This window comes from Ursus maritimus, unplaced genomic scaffold (assembly GCF_017311325.1).
Source record: "Ursus maritimus isolate PB19 unplaced genomic scaffold, ASM1731132v1 scaffold_30, whole genome shotgun sequence".
NCBI classification, from domain to species: domain Eukaryota; kingdom Metazoa; phylum Chordata; class Mammalia; order Carnivora; family Ursidae; genus Ursus; species Ursus maritimus.
In genome coordinates, this window is record NW_024425564.1 from 8908392 (window position 1) to 8925154 (window position 16763).

Here is a 16763-nt window from a genome sequence, read left to right on the forward strand (position 1 = left end):
GAGTGAGATAAAGGGTGAGTCCACAACTGGTTTTCAGAGGAAACTATCAAATAATTCAGGGTTTTTTCCCCTCCAAAACCAGTTTCTTCACCGGAAAACAAAACAAGACAAACGCTGTCCGTTGTCCCTGGTCGCTGCTGCCAAGCTGCCCTGCTAGCGAGGTGCAGGATAAGCTGGACCTGAGGCTGGTACTTAACTGCGTCCATCTGAGGGGCCAAGACTCGCCGCAACCAAGTTCAGAGATTCATTGATTACGCAAAGCCCGTACTGCTATTACTCTCCGCGCGCAGCGCAAAAGCACTGCACAGCTTGGCCCGTACGGGGATCGAACCCGCGACCTTGGCGTTATTAGCACCACGCTCTAACCAACTGAGCTAACCGGCCAGGATGCCCGGGGCGGGGGGGGGGTCTGTAAAAGACACTAAAAGAGCATTCCCTTCTTGATCTTGGGGGAAAAGAGAAAATTGTTCCTATTCTTCGCGTCCTTCCCTCTGGAGGGGTAGATGGGGGAGAAGGGAAGGAAAAAGTTCCATATTCTGCCTCAAGGGATCGTGCTTCTTCCAGGAAAACCTGAGAAGATTCAGGCCAACGTCCGGCAGCGAGACCCAGGTGCCTCCCCGCTCCTGGGGCCTGTTCGCGGCAGGTCAGCTCCGCCCGGACGCTGGGGACCCGGGACCCTGCAGCCCCCGCTCGCCCATCCCGAGTCCGCCGCGGAGCGTCGCGGCTGTGGGGCTGCAGTGCGGCTCCCCGGACGCGCGGTGGCGCCCGAGTGCGGGGCTGGCGGCGGCGGCGGCCCCAGAACCGCGGTGGTCTCCGAGGAGCTTCTGACCGCGCCGGGACCCGCGGCAGAGAGCCAGGACCCCCAAACCAGGACGAGGTCTGTGGGAAGCAGCGCGTGTCCGGAATCAGGGAGAAACGCCAGGACTGAGAGGGGAGGAGGAGGCGAGGCGCGAGTCGGGAGGCTCAGGAGCACGGCGGGAAACCACCTAGGAGGGCGCCCTCTCCAGCCGGCGCCTGGCCCACCTGCCGGCAGGTGCCCGCCCAGGGAGGGGCCGGCGGAGCAGCCAAGGCCTCTCTTCCTCCGCTCTCTCGGCCGCGTTCTGCTTCTCCTCTTCCCACTGCGGCTCCTTCTGAGCTCGGGTTCTAGTGTTCAGAAGCTGATCGGTCTGTGTACATTCTAAAAACCTTTACTCTCCATTTGTAAGTGCATCTGTGCACATCTATCTGTGTATTATATGGTCTTCTTCTGCATGCGCACTATAGTCTCTAAGATGTTTAGTACTTGATACGCGCGTTTTTTCCTAGAAATGAGAATCATATTCTTTGACTAGCTGAATTTGCCATTTAGTTTCTAACCTCGCATTTCAGGTACTTGCATTTAATATCATAAATTATTCTTCTGGTCCTTGAGCACGTTTTAACTAACTTTATACATCGTTTGAACCAACTAGTCGGTGTTTTCATAATTTTTTGTTGTCGTTCTGTGGTGACAATTCTGTAAGTTCATAGGGTAGAATATTAATATTACTACCACTCTTGTTTTGCCAGGGTGCTCGCTGTGGTAAATGATTTCTGAGTCTGGGCCACATTCAGACTTACTTTGACCTCTACAGATCCAAGTAGGCACCAGTCACTTGCCTTTGGTCGTGGGTCAGTTCCCTGGGAAACAGACCCGGAGATGGTGGTTGTGTGCAGGTTTATTGGGAACGCTCTTAGAATCAGCAAATAGGAGAGGGTAAGGGAAGCAAGACTGGGAAGAGGCAGGAGCTGAGCTTGATGTAGTTTAACAGAGATCTCAAGCTGATTCTCGGGGATACTGCATCCTGGAATGGCCCTTCAAAAATGTCCTGCGTTGAGGCCAATAGGAGGATGGGAAGCCTTTATACTTTTCCATCAACCAGCCTTGGATGGGGGCACCCCCAGTGGTGGGTGTAAATTTGGGCAAGGTGCCTCTTTGTTGAGGACAGTTCCCAGAGACCCACCCAGTTGTGAGCCATAGGCAGTCAACATTTCTGAAGTTGAAAAATGAGTGCCACCATCCTTGAGCGCCATCTGACAGGTGCAAACATGTCCTCACAGTTCTTTTGGCAACCATGTGTCGGACACGTGCTAATCTTTGACCAATAACATGTCCTTTTCCACACTAATAGAGGAGAGCGCAGGTGTGGTTACAACGAAATGGTGGTTAGTAGAAAGTCAATTCATTTTTCCTTTTGGGTTCAACAAAGGGCTCTGTCCCTGCCGCCAGAGTTTATAGTCTAGTGAGTCTAGTGGTGTCCACATTGAAACAATGATCCAAGAAGAGACCGTCATTTAGATTCAGTCCCCATGTTCATCCTTCCAAAAGAACATTCTTCTTTGGTTTTGACTGAGACAATGTCTATTCTTTCTTGTTTTTGAAACATCTGGTAAACTAATTACTAAGTTTGTTGCAGTGGAAATGTGTGAAATCATACTCAAATGAGATGTAAGTGAAGGGGGGCTTGTGCCTGGCTCTGTGGCTTAGCTGGTTAAAGCGCCTGTCTAGTAAACAGGAGATCCTGGGTTCAAATCCCAGCGGGGCCTATCTTTCTACTCTCTTCCTGGCTTTTGTGATTTAACCTCCTATGTTTTCTCTAGGTGCGTAGGAGCCAACCTGAATTTACACAAGATGACTCTTGAAATATTCAGGCTTTTGAGAAGCATTCCCAATACATATACATCATTCGAGGACACAATATTTGTGCTAGTCATGATATTTGCAGTAGGTGAGTAACCTCACCTAGCCTAGCTGAGGATTGCCCCTCTGCTCTACCACTTGAGATCAAGTGAGGAAATGAACCACTTTGAAACCATGTGCCTTCAGATATTCTTTGTATTACTAAGAAATTACTGATTACTAAGAAAGGGTTAACTACCTTCTTGTTGGTTGTTGAGCATCTGGGAATAGAGATGTTAGAAGAGGATTTTTTTTAAACTCCTTGAAGTGGATTGGAATCTAACGGATGACATCATGTAACTCCCAAAAAGCTGAGCGGTTAACAGTACTGAATGATAAAAGGTGGTGACTCTGTAAGACAATTTTAACCATGGCCTGGACATTCACAATTGTGTCTTTGCTGAAGGGAGTTCTTTCTCATGGAAATACTATTTCTTTCCTGACATAAGTTATTCTTTATTCAAACCACCTCCCCTATTAAATGTTCCCTGGCTTGGGATCCTCAGACAGCTCCTCTTTTGTGCTATTAGAGCAGGCATGCTGTTGTTTTAGGCCAGCTGTGTGGTTCTTTCTTCTCCAAGTCTGCTCATTGGTTAAATTGGGCACTGGATAGTTTGGTGAATTCACTTGAATGAAATGTCCATTAAAAGTGAAAGGTGAAGTATGGCGATGAGGAGAAATGTCAGGGAAAGGGAAATGGTTAGGAAGCATGTCCACTTGGTGACTAACAAAAACTAGGTATGAAACAAATGTGATGACCACACTGTGGATAACTACTTCCAGAAAGCATTACTCTGCAGACTCAGCTGAGATCTTCTGGATTCATCTGTCTCTGTTACCTGTTATCACACTTTCTTCTCTGTATTGGGATTGTTTAATGCTGAGTCTGTGTCTTCAATTCCACGTACACAACATCAAACTCAGGAGTGCCAAACACTCTCAGATGGCTAAGTTTTACGTTCTTGAGTCTTACACCTATACCACAATGGCAACCAGAAGTATCTCAAGCATCTTGGCACTTTCCAGGGCTGATGTTTACATCTTGACTCATTGCAGAGTCTCAAGTTGATCCTTCATCCCTCAAAATTTCTTCGTCCCCTCTAAACATCTTGGCTGCCTGCCTGGAGCCGATCTCCCCAGATATCCACATCTAAGACAGATCTCTCCCTAGCTTCAAACTCATATTTCCATCTCCATTTGAATTTCATATAGGTACCACTAACATGGTGCACCATGAACTCAACTGACATCAATCCCATCGGAAACCTGTAGTTAACCTTGATTCCTCCCATCTTCAAACCATCACAAAGCCTTGTTGACTTTGCCTTCAACATGTGTATGATGTCTTTTCCTTCTGTCCTTCTATTGGTCCCTATTTGGGTCTTCAATATCTCTTCTTGACCATAATCTATAATAGCCTCCTCTTGTCCCCGCCGTCTTCAAGACTGGGCATCAAAACCATTCTCAATACAGCGAAGTTTCCGGCTTAAAATATAAAACATCTTTTCCTCCTTAAAATTTCTCAGTTTTAACCCTCAAATATAAGACATCTTTTCCTCCTTAAGATTTCCCAGTTATAACCCTCTCTTCTTTTCCTAATATATACGTATAAACTTACCTATTTCCCTCTAAGCACTGTTCTACTTGCATGTACTTTCATTCTTTTAGTTAGAATGTGGGTTATTTAGACGTGTGGTGCTTAAGTTTCCCTATATCCAAGAATTTTCTACTTACCTTTTTGTTATTGACTTCTAGTTTAATTCTGTTGTCAGAAAAATTTTTTAGTTGTTTTAATCCTTTAAAATTTGTGAGACTTGTTTGATGGCCCTGTTTTGGTGAATTTTTCATGTACGCTCTAAAATAATGTGTATTCTGCAATAGTTAGGTGTAGTTTCTTATAAGTGCTAACTAGGTCAAGTTGATCAGTTACTAGCTGTGGTTCAAATCCTCTGTATCCTACTTATTTCCCCTTATCTTTCAGCCTCTCATCAGCTACTCAAAGGGGTCTTTAATAGTTGTGGTTGTACTATTTCTTGTTTTAGTTTTCTCAGTTTTGCTTCAGATAAGAATTAATAAGTCTTCTTGGTAAATTGATCATTTTATTGTTATTGAATATGTCTCTATCTTTGGTCTTACTTTTTATCTTGGGGTCTACTCTAACTGATACTGATATATCCACACCAGCTTTCTAATGGTTCGTGCTTTCAAGGTGTATCTTCCGTCACCACTCTGCTTTCAACCTGTCATCTTTATTCATCTTATGTGTCTCTTGTAAGCAGGGAACAGTTGGCTCCTGTTTTTCTTTGTTTTATTTTACTATTTAACCTGCCAATCTCTGCCCTTTAATTGTGTGTTTATCTCATTTACATTAAATGCAATTATTTATATTTGAATGTAAGTCCATCATCAAGTTATTTGTTTTCCATTTGTCCCACTCGTTTTTTGTTCCTCTTTTTCTCCCTTTCTTTGATTTAATATTTATTATTCCATTTAACCTTTGTTTCACCTAAAATGTATTCCCTTTTCCCTCCAGCTGCTTTTAAGATTTTTTAAATCTTTGGTTTTCAAGCAGTTCGATATAATTTGGGTAGTTACAATTTTCTTTGTGGTTATCCTGGCTGTCATTTGCTGAGTTTATTGAATTAATGAGTTGATGTGACTTTTCTTTTTCATTAAGCTGTGTCCTTTAGATTAGTGCATTTTAATTATGTAAAATTACATTTTGATTTTTTTTTTTTTAAGAAATCTTCACTGATGACATCTACACTCCAAGAATTAATGGTTAGGCTCCAACTTCTCTCCTAATATTCAGATTAAAATATACCCTCCCCTCTTTGGAAGGCACGTCCCGTATTTTCTCTGATCTGGCCCACATATTCCCATTTAATCTCATTTATTCCCATGCCCTGCTTCAAACCCTTGGATACCCTCCCACCACCAACATCATGCGCACTCCAGTTCCCAAGGACAAAATCCCCGTTCTAACCTCTCTGCAGCATATTCATTATACTCTGTTCATCTGTGAAGTCTCATATCTGCTGTCATTTTCTCTACAAAGCCATCGGGGCATTGCAGTAATTTCCAATTTTTTTGGCTGTTCTAAATAGGCTTCTCTGAATGTTACAGTAGATGTATTTGACGAACGCATCTCTACTGGTATACAATAGTGTTAACTTCATAAAGGGAAATCTCCAGGAAAAGGACGTGAGGCATCAAGAAATATCTACTTCTACCAAAGTAATATTCAGTGGGGTTTCCGTAGTGTAGTGGTTATCACATTCGCCTAACACGCGAAAGGTCCCTGGTTCGAAACCGGGCGGAAACATATACTTTCTTTGCTTCTGAACCTATTTCCTTTTAGACATGTACTTTCCTTTGAGAGTCTCAGACTTAAAAACAAACGTGAATATTTGTGACCCAAAATATGCCACTTTGGCACAAGGATTATTTTGAGCTGAGATCAATTAGGGAAAAGCAAACAGGAAGGGCTCTCTGTCTTCCTCCTGTCTGCCTAAAAGCAGGGCATAAACATCCCTTTCTGAAGGTGTTCCCCTTCCATCTCTCACACCAGCGGAAGAGAACTACCCTGATCACTAGAAATGGAAACTCAGCGCCAAGATGAGTCTGCAGAAACAAATCCCGCTAAAATAACCCCGGCTTCTGCTAGTTTCCCCATATAGTTACCTTCCCACAAATATTGCCCCTAGAAGCTCAAACTCCCCCTTTTGTCTACCCTTTTCCCTACAGTGTTGTTAAGATGGTATAAAAGGTTTTGAGTCTAACTGCTTCTTTGGGTTCTCCCTTCTTTCCTGGGAAGCCTTCATGCATGTAAAATTAAAATTAAAAATATCCACATCAACAAAATTTGTAAACTTTTTCTCCTGTTAATCTATCCTTTGTCAATTGAACTCACAGGTTCCTCCTGCAAACCTAACAGAATAGAGGAAAAATTCTTCCTCCTTACATATGGAAACTGTGAAGGTCAGGGCTTTGGGAATTTGAAGAAAATACACACATATCCAAAAAGATGTTAAGGAAGAAGCATGTAATGTGGAGCTGGGAGTACTTGCATTTGAACCATAATTCACATGGTTCCACACAAAATAAGTAAGGTACAAAGTGTGCTAAAGGACGATGAGTGATATGGAGAAAAATAAAGCAAAGAACAGGAAGGAGCACTGGAATGAGGGGAGTGTAGGGTTTAGACATAATGTTCAGGCTGTGTTTTCTGGTGAGTTGATATTTGAGAAAGTACCTGAAGTGGGTAAGGAGCTAGGTCATACATACATCAAAGTAAGAATATCCCAGCAAGGGCTGCAGTGGGAGAAATGAGATCTCGGGCAACTCAGCAGCCCAAGTAGGGACTTTGGCATTTACTCTGATGAAATGAGGAGATGTTGAGTTTTGAGCAAACCTGTGCTCAAAGTGTTTTGGTTCAAAAAGATTTCTGGTTGCTTATCATTGAGTGTTTTATAAGGCTGGAAAGGGTGGAAGAAGGGAAATCTACTAAGAGATTTTTGCAATATTCCATGTCAGAGATGAAGGTGTTGTGAGCCAGGGTGATAGCAGTTGGGTGATAAGTTTTTCGGATCTAGATGCATTTTGAGGGGTGAGGAAAAGAGAATCCCCTCACATATGTGGAATGAAAAAATAATTGAGGTCAAGGGTGTTGCCAAGATTTCTAAATATCTGAAAAGTTGAAATTGCCATTAAGTGAAATATGGAAGCCTGGGCTTGGAGAAGGTTTTGAGGGGACACTGAGGAACCAGTCATCCTCTCTATTCTAACAGACTACATGGTAAACGACATATACTTGTCTTCAGCCTAATGAGTAAAGGGCTTACAAGAGGGGCTGTGATGGCCGAGTGGTTAAGGCGTTGGACTCGAAATCCAATGGGGTCTCCCCGCGCAGGTTCAAATCCTGCTCACAGCGTTGTGCTTTTTGGTGTGGGGCCCACAGCTTGAAGCTTCTGCAAAATTGAATGGCTCCCCGACCAGCACCGCAGAGAAATCCCTTAAGTGGCAGTTCCAATTTATAACTCAAATACTTCAGGAGGGCGTCGCCAGCTAGTTATGCGTTCCATTATCTTCTTTCGTCCTCTGGGCGCCTGTGAACCGCCAGAGCTCCCTCTCCCCGCTGTCCACACTGAGCTTTGGACTGGGAGCACTCAAAAATACTGGCTGCGTTGAGGTGAAATTGTTATATCTGGCCGGTGTCTGATCACAGCGGCAAAGAGAACACAGGAGACTTTGAAATTTGGGGAAATAGATGCCCTTTCTGATTATAGAGAGCCAGCAGCTTCCTTAAAGGCGTGCTCAGTCAGTGATCTTCAGTGTTGGTACTGACATCAAAGGCCAGTGAGAGCCATAAAAAATTTAGGATAATTTGCCAAGCGCTCTTTGAAGCACTTTTTGTAAATGAGGAAATTGAGACAGAGAGAGGATATATTTGGACTTCTGACTTTGCCTTTTCAAGCCCATATGAAACCTCATCTCCTCAGCACTTTTGCATTTTCAGCTATTGAATTCTTGCCTCATTTTTGTATTTTGTGTTTATTGCAATTTGTGGACAGATGAATATTGTGGGTGGGGGAGGGCAGTAATGAAGAACTCAAAACTAGGCACTAATCTAAACTGGGTAAGGAGTGAAGAGAGAACGTGGAAACTGAGTCCATGGAGATATGGTCAAGTTAAACAACAAAACAAAAACAAAACAAACAGCTACTAGGCACCAAACAAGTTTCCAATGCATACAGTCAGAAAATAAGTGAAGACTGACCTGTTTTCAATGAAAACATTTTATGTAAATGTAGGTTATGCAAACAAGTCACAAAATAAATTATGCTTTCCCAGAATCGGTACAGATTTTGTTCCTAATCCCTGTCTAAATTAAAAAATCAACCACTTCTTCGGCTGGTATGAATTGTGTACCGTAATGGAAAATACTAATATTGAGAGCAGTGTGGCAGGTGTGGGCCAGTGGCGCAATGGATAACGCGTCTGACTACGGATCAGAAGATTCTAGGTTCGACTCCTGGCTGGCTCGCTGAGCTCACTTTTTCTTCACACTGTCAAGGTACTTTTTCAAAAACAAAAACAAAAAAACATTGAAGCAATCCTTAAAGCCTTTCGAATACACTTTCCAGGAACTGATCTTTCACTTTCACGGATGCTCTCCCAAATCGGCTGTCGTTGAGTCTGAAAGACCCGTCAGAAGCATCAAAGGAACGGTCCTCTAAGATTTTCTCAAAATTTATCTCTTCTTGAACTTGAGACAGGAGATTGGCTGAAAAGGACCATTAAAGGAAGGTTTTAAAATCGAAGAGACTCTAAAGAAAAATAAACAGTAACTTTTCTTCCAGTGTCTTCTCCATCGATATTTTTTCCCCATTGGGAAGAGTCCTCACCCCAGAGGTCTCGCCTGTGCAGTTCCTTTCTCGCCTGGCTACCAGCAAAGAGAAAGGGGGCCGACATCTCCTGGGAAAATGTTGAGGCAAGGAAGGTTCGGCTGCGGGGACACGGGTACGAGCGGCTCTTTGCCTCAGTTGAGCCCTCTAGATAGAGGTTGGCCCTGAAGGCCGCGGTCGCCACTCCTCCCCGACGTGTCCCTACGTGCGCAGCCGAGCCTTCGTCGGGGCAGAGGCCCCCGGGGGACAGAGAACCAACAGGAATCCCTTGTTTTGCCAAGGTAAACAGCCTGGAGAAGATCCGAGTGTAAGGAAGACCTGGGAGGTGGCAGCTTTCGGACTGCCTCTCTGGACAGACCCGCCTCCTCCCTGTGCATCGAGGCCGCGCGTAGAGGCTGGAGGGAAATCACTGCCAAGTGGGAGGCAAGTCCTCAAACCAACCCAAAAGATCATCTCCATATGTGGACGGATTTCCGAATGTGTAGCTTGTCTCCTCGGTGTGCATCGCGGGTGAATTGCAGTCACCGCGTGCGCCGTTGGGGGCCGGAGACCAACCTGAGAAAGCAGGTGCGCGGTCGCCAGCCACCGCCCCGCGCCTCACTCGGCGCCTTGTCCTCACAGGCAGCTGGGAGGGAGGGTTCTCGGTGAAAAGGAAGGACCAAGCACAGACCCGACTGGAACACAGCGCGTGTCTCGCTGCTCTAGTTGCGCAGGACTCCTTTTCTCCACAGAAATTTGAAAATTCTTTGACGCGCCCAGATAATGTCTCCTGCGTTTCACTAATAACTGAGCAGGCGTATTTCAAAAACTCCTCAATTTCCCCTTTCCTAAAACACAACCGTCTGGCTCCCACGCAACGCCTTCAAGTGTCTTCAGTGAGGTCTTCCTAGCAGGTGTACGTTACTTTTTATTAAAAACAAGCAAAGCGAGACGAAAATCCATAGCCTTCTTGTTGAGAGGGACAATGTCTGAAGTCTCGATTCGGAGTACGGGCGATTTGGGTTTATAGGTGGTTGTCTGAAGTCTCGATTCGGAGCACGGGCGATTTGGGTTTATAGGTGGTTTGAATTGGGCAGAGGAAGGGCAAAAGAACATCCAACGTGGCCCGTACGGGGATCGAACCCGCGACCTTGGCGTTATTAGCACCACGCTCTAACCGACTGAGCTAACCGGCCGCCCTGAATACCGGCCTTTTCTTTTTTTAAAAAAAGTAAGCTCCTCTACATTTTTGTGCGTCTAAAACTAAAGGGAATTCTTTCTCTTCTGCCCCCCCCTTTCTAAGGAGATCTTTACATATTCATAGACTGTAATGAGGAGTCCACATTCTTTCAATTCTTCGGATTTGGAGAAGAAAATCCACGGAAGAACTTTTGTGCAGAGACTGAATCTATCCTTGTGGAGGGTGCACTGTAGCCGGATTTTCAGTTGTTGGTGAAGGGAGTTCCCCCTTTTCAGAAGCATGTCTGTAGCACAGGATCACAAATTGCACACTTGTCTTCCATGACCTGTAACTTAATGACCCATTAAGTGCAGGTTGTTTCAAGGCGAGGAAACGAAGACGAGCGGTGGAGGAAAGGATCCGGTGCCCCGGGGTCGCGGAAGACCCGCAGACACCTGCACTGACGTCATCAGCCATGCGCTCCAGTGCTGGACCACGGCCCCCAGCAGCACTTGTCACCCGCCAAGTCCAGGTGACTTGTCTTGTTAGGGGTGGGAGAAAGGGGCCGCGGAGGTTTGCAGAGGACAAGGTGATGGCAGCGCCCGGCTGAGGGTTAAAGTTCTCACCCAACCGCACATTCTGTGCGTCATTCAGGTTGCGGGGTGCTAGCCGCGTGACCCCCGCCCTGGGCGGCGGAGGCGGGAGCCGGAGAGGTGCGCCCTGCGGTCCCCAGCGAGCTTATCGTCTGGCTTCCTTACCCAGAGACAGGTTGGAGGCGTCTTCGGCACTTCAGGAAACCTTGTGTTAGTTCCCTTGTAACTTTCCAAGATGTGGGTCTGTTGTCCTCACCCCCGCCATCAGCTGCGTCCCGGGTAGACTGAGGGCTCCAGATCCAAGAACTGTCTTTTTCTGTACCCTGCTTTTGAATGAAATATTGTGTATGAACGTTACTAGTAGTGATTCCGGATCAAAAGAAGGGCTCCTTAAAAGATCCGTCCTTTAACATTACACCATGGTACAGAACGAATCTCCACGGGTCTCAGACTCCAACTACCCCCCAAATCCTCCTCGGAGGCCACCGGAGCTCTAGGTTTCTTGTTTATCCTCCCCAAAATATCCCACGCATAGTCAAGCATACATCTCCACCTACATTATTGGCAAAACACAACGGAGCATCTGCAGTGAATGTCTTGTAAGAGAATTTCAAATTATGTGTGTTATATTCCAGGTTAGAGCCTATAAATTATCCAACACTGTCTCGGGAAAAATAATAATAAAAATAATAAATCAATATTAACAATTCCTATTATATTTTACAGCATATATGTATTATGCCATCACATATAATCTTAATAAATACTACTAAATTTCAATTTATGTTTATGCTATCATTCATGCCTTTCTCCATAGTAAAATGATGCAGTAGACCTGTCCCCGCAGCTGAAAAACAAATATTGTATAAAAAAACCAAAACTTTTTACAGGATTCAAAGTGCTGACGATAATGTAAGGATCTGTGAGGCCCAACACTAAGTGAAGCAGGAGCGGAGGTAATTACGGGAAAAATTGGAAGTGCCCATGTCCTGATTCTTATAGATGCATTTAATAACACCCGAGTGCTCTGAAAAAGGCGCTGGGAAGGTTTTCTTTACCTCAAGGAATTGCTGGGAGCAATTAGGCGTATGGACGTAGAATTGCGCTTTGCCAAAGAATTTACAAAAGCCCTTTCTGTGATGAGGGTAAATGTCTGTAGCTCCTTTCCACATCGGTAGCTCGGGGGACTCAACTTATTTGAAGATTGACGTTTGGTATGGGTTTACACAGCCAATCAGTAATGGGAAAGTTAAGGACGTTTGCAAAAAGACTGGAGATACCTGCCGAGACCCGGGATCGAACCAGGGACCTTTAGATCTTCAGTCTAACGCTCTCCCAACTGAGCTATCTCGGCCAGCCCACAGGCCTTCTTTTTGTCAATTACAAAATAACCTTTTCTGAGCAGTTTATTTTCTTTTTTGGATGCTACATTTCAGGAAAAATAAGTAAAGTCCTTGTCTTGTTTTCTGCAAATGTAACATTCTGCCCTTTTCAAAAATAATTGCACCAACATAAAAATTAGACATTGGGGAAACGTACTCAAAAGTTTCCTGAGTATTATAGGAAGAACGAAAAAACATAACGAAAATTTTATATACGGTTTCTAAGGATATGAATTAGACAACAGTTGGGATGTAGTGATTCCAAGCTTCCTGCTGGAAGAATTCAAGACAACACCATCTGGGATAAATTCTAGTTAGTACCTCAAATATTTTTTTACTCTTTCAGTTGTTTTTATTCTTTCGCCCTTTCATTTATTAAGGTATAAATTACGTACAGTAAAGTATGCAAATCTTAAGTGCACAGCTTGATGATTTTTAAAAACTTAAATTCCTGTGTAACCACCTCAGCTCTCCCAGGATTCCTCTCCTTTGCTATCCTCCCAAAGTTAGCCGCTGGTTGGAACATTCACTATACGTTGTGGTTTATTTTGTACGTTCGCACACATTAAATCAAATTGAATCTGCAGTCTTCTATCTGGCTTCTTTCACTCAGTATTGTCTTCGAGATTCATGTGTGTTTTTATCTGTGAAAACAGTTTGGTCATTTTCATCAACTTCCATTTGGTCATACCACAACGTACTTGTCCATTCTAATAACAATGGGCGTTTGGTTTCCCGTTCTAGGTTACAAAAATCATGGAAACTTCTTGTGCAAATTTTGGGTGAACATAAACACTCAACTCTCAGATAAATAGACACATACATATATACATGTATACATAGATAGGTACATAGATATGCAGATAGATATATGAAATTGCTGGGTCATGCATGCTGGATGTATGTATTTTAACTTTATTAGATGTTGCTACACAGTTTCCCAAAATGCACGTATTAGTGTACACTATTAACAACGACCTTAATGAGGCTTCTTGTTGCTCCACAGACTAGCGCATACTGGATATTATCAGCCATGTTAATTGTGGCTTTTCAGGTCAGGATGTCTTGAAGGTTCTTTGTGATTTTAATTTGTGCTTTTTGATGACTAAGGACACTAATTATTAAAGGGGAGAGACTAAGATATTTTTGGTGTTTCTCTTTTTTTTTTAATACTTACATTATGTGAGTATCTATTATTTGGATAATTGAAAAAATAATTTAACATATCCTATATCAAAAATTATATGAGATATTTGCAGTCAACAAACCCCACCTCCTATATAATGCAAAACATTATAGTATTTAGGTATGGACAAGGCCAAACACAAATCTTTCCTCTTTTGCTCAAACCTGCTGATAAGGCCAAACACAGACCCTTCCCCTTTCACTCCTTGCCAAGTCTTGTTCTTTGTCTCATGAGTGATTAGCTAAGATGAGAACAATTTGTCCCTGTGTTTCCCCTGGTTCAATGATTCAAGAAGGACTCATAGGACTCAGCATATAGTTGTCCTCACAGCTATTATTTGCTATACCAAAAGGATACAAAGCAGAGTCAGCAAAGGGAAAAGTACATGGGGCAAAGTCTGGAGGAAACCAGGTGCAAGTCATACAGGACAGGCTTAATTCCTTCAACCCAAAATTGTGACAACACATGAAAAATGTCTACCAGGGAAATTCACTAAAGACTCGGTACCCAAGATATTTGGGGGAGGCTGCCTAGCATATATTAAAACTCCAGACCCAGAAAGAAAGCACGTGTTCAGCAAGAAAAGTATGGTTTGCATGAACAGCTTAGGCAGTGAGCCACTCCTGTCATCTGGGAAATGGTGGGAACCCTCTTAAAATCGAAGTTCCCAGATGCAGTCAAGGGCCCACCTTGCAAGCAGGACTTTCTAAGGAGAATAGTCTCAGTCCTGCTATGCTAAATCTTTCTGTACAATCCCCCTGAAAGTAGCTGGACACAAATGAACACTTTCCATTCATCTGATGGAAGCTTCTCCAACACAAAACAATTCCAAGTAACCTCACCTGGAAGGTGTGTACCGTCCCATAAGAGTCCAGCAAACTACCCTGCAGGGAACACTCTGACCCTTCAATGTGGAGTGCTCTCCTGATCGCAAGAGCCTAAATAACGTCCATGTCCTCATTCACCTGGTTTTTGTCTTTGACAGATTGGTGTTCTGAGTCGCACAGGAGTAAAAGCCCACCTGAGACACCCATCTCATCCACCCAGACAAGGAGTCCTCCCAAGCCTGCTGTGCTCCTTTCCTTGCGGATCCCACGGGGAGCCCAGTTCCTCATCCAGGTGCTCCAGACATTCGTCTATGGAGGTTGGTAAGGATTTAATTTTGCTTCTTTGTTTGAGAGTTCTTTTGGTTTGGTGTTGTTGCTGGCTTTTGTTTAACTTTGGTATTATGGGTAACTCCAAATCCACCCCGAAATCCCCCTCAAAAGCCCCCACCATTACATGCTTTGGCACTATGGTGACAATTCAGTTCATTTCCTCCCCAAATGGCAGAATTTAACTCCTAGAACTAGCTCTTTTCAGTATGTCCTTGATCATTTAAGATATCAAAGTCTTCCCACTTTTGAAACAGCTAAGGTTATTTATAATCATATCACTGCCTATGTTGACTTTTTAAAATAGATTTTATTCTTTAGAACATTTTTAAATTTACATAAAAATCGTACGGAAAGTACAGTGTTCCCATATTCCTTCTCTCCCAACTTCAGAAATTCCCCTATTATTAGCATCTTGTGATTTGTTACAATGATGACCCAAGATTGATGCACTGTTAGTAGCTAAAGTCCACAGTTTACGTTAGAATCTACTCTTTGTGTTGTACAGTTCGATGGATTTTGAAAAACGCGTTAGTTGAATGACTAGTAGGCATTGCAATGTAGCGTGAGGCTACTACCGACCTTCTGATGACACGTCAGAAGGATTATCAGACCTCAGTGGACCACGGGCCACTGAAACTGTCAAAAGTGAAGCCGTGTGTAAGGGTGGATTACTGTGCAGTCGGTCCCCAACTTATGACAGTTCAGTTTACAATGGTGAAAAAGCAATACACATTCAGTGGAAAGCATACTTTGAATTTTGATCTTTTCCCAGGGTGTGATGTGGGTGGGATCCTCTCTGGTGATGCTGGGCAGTGAGCCGCAGCGACTGGTCAGCCCCACGATCACGAGGGTCAACAACCCACACACTGAAAACCATTCTGGCCCCACTCAGCCATTCTGCTTTTCGCTTTCAGTACGGTGTTCAATGAATTATGTGGGATATTGAACACTTTATTACAAAATAAGCTTTGTGTTAGATGATTTTGTCCAACTGTAGGCTAACATAAGCATTCTGAGCACATTTAAGGTGAGCGAAACTAGGCTATGATGTTCTGTAAGTTAAGTGTACTAAATGCATTTTTGACTTATGATATTTTCAATTTAAGATGGGTTATAGGGACATAAACCCCTTGTAAGTCAAGAAAGATCTGTATTTGTAAATATTTTCTATTCATTTCCCTTGTTCTTTGTTTTATACTTTGTTTTCCACCCCGTTTCTGCTTTCTTTGGGCTTACTGAACATTCCCTGTGATTCTCACCAGCTGTGATTCACTCTGCCCCCCTCTCCAGGTTTTGGGTCGGCAGGCTGCCCTGTGACCTCAGTATTCTGATATAACAAAGGAGAGTTATTAATTTTCAGAGTGTTCAGCTTTTCTCCTGTTCTGAGGATGAGAGTGGTGAGTCCCAAACTTTTCACATGTTGGAGCAGAAATGGAAAGTCTTCTGTGTTCACTTTTACCCTGCTGGCATCGATGTGTGGCCACGCACGGAGTATTGTCAGCTCAGGAAGTTCACCTGAGTTTCCATGTCCAGAGTTTTTATTGGGGCTTCATTATATCGGCCTAAGTGATTGATTACCCGTGTGCTCGAACTTACTCTCCAGGCTGACTGATAGAGCAACAAAGCCCTCACCCTAAATCCCATGGTTGGTCTTTCTGACATGATGAGGGTATGTGGCCAGGTCCACCCTAAAAATATATCCTACTGTACATAGATCATTTCCCAATAGCCGAAGCAAAGGCCTGACCTCTCTTTGGGCATAGCCCAAGTTTTCACTACATGGGAAGGGATGGGCTCCTCTCCACACACTCACCTAGAATGGTCTCTGGCAAAGAAGAGAACATAAATCATTCTATTTCTTAAAGAAACTAATAATATTAGTAAACTAAAGGAAACGTCCAACGTTTCCTGTGTGTGGGCCCTGCTCCTGGGCTCCCAGGAAGCTCTACTCTTACATTTACCCAGGTCAGAATGACTCCGCAAAACCTCAGAGCGTGGGCTCTATTTCTGCCCCGAGCACTTTGTACATCTGCTTCGTTAAAAAAATAACCAAAAAGGAGCTTTCCAAGCATAAAGATAAGAAAAATGTTAAACTATCCCTAGTTCCAATTAGATTAAAGTCATATGGCCTTGCACATACTAAAAACATTAGATGAAGTCTGTAACTTTCTGGAATGTTCT

General features: G+C 43.7%; 7 non-coding genes across 7 annotated transcripts; 4 read left to right on the forward strand and 3 right to left on the reverse strand.

The window, feature by feature from the left end:
• Positions 1–310: 310 nt before the first annotated feature.
• On the reverse strand, positions 311–384 carry TRNAI-AAU. Its single transcript has one exon. It is a non-coding gene; the product is annotated as a tRNA-Ile (tRNA).
• Positions 385–2491: 2107 nt separating this feature from the next.
• Positions 2492–2565, forward strand: TRNAT-AGU. The gene has a single exon. It is a non-coding gene; the product is annotated as a tRNA-Thr (tRNA).
• Positions 2566–5950: 3385 nt separating this feature from the next.
• Positions 5951–6023, forward strand: TRNAV-AAC. The gene has a single exon. It is a non-coding gene; the product is annotated as a tRNA-Val (tRNA).
• Positions 6024–7549: 1526 nt separating this feature from the next.
• On the forward strand, positions 7550–7631 carry TRNAS-CGA. The gene has a single exon. It is a non-coding gene; the product is annotated as a tRNA-Ser (tRNA).
• Positions 7632–8671: 1040 nt separating this feature from the next.
• TRNAR-ACG lies at positions 8672–8744 on the forward strand. The gene has a single exon. It is a non-coding gene; the product is annotated as a tRNA-Arg (tRNA).
• A 1462-nt stretch (positions 8745–10206) lies between these two features.
• TRNAI-AAU lies at positions 10207–10280 on the reverse strand. Its single transcript has one exon. It is a non-coding gene; the product is annotated as a tRNA-Ile (tRNA).
• Positions 10281–12138: 1858 nt separating this feature from the next.
• Positions 12139–12211, reverse strand: TRNAF-GAA. The gene has a single exon. It is a non-coding gene; the product is annotated as a tRNA-Phe (tRNA).
• Positions 12212–16763: the final 4552 nt, after the last annotated feature.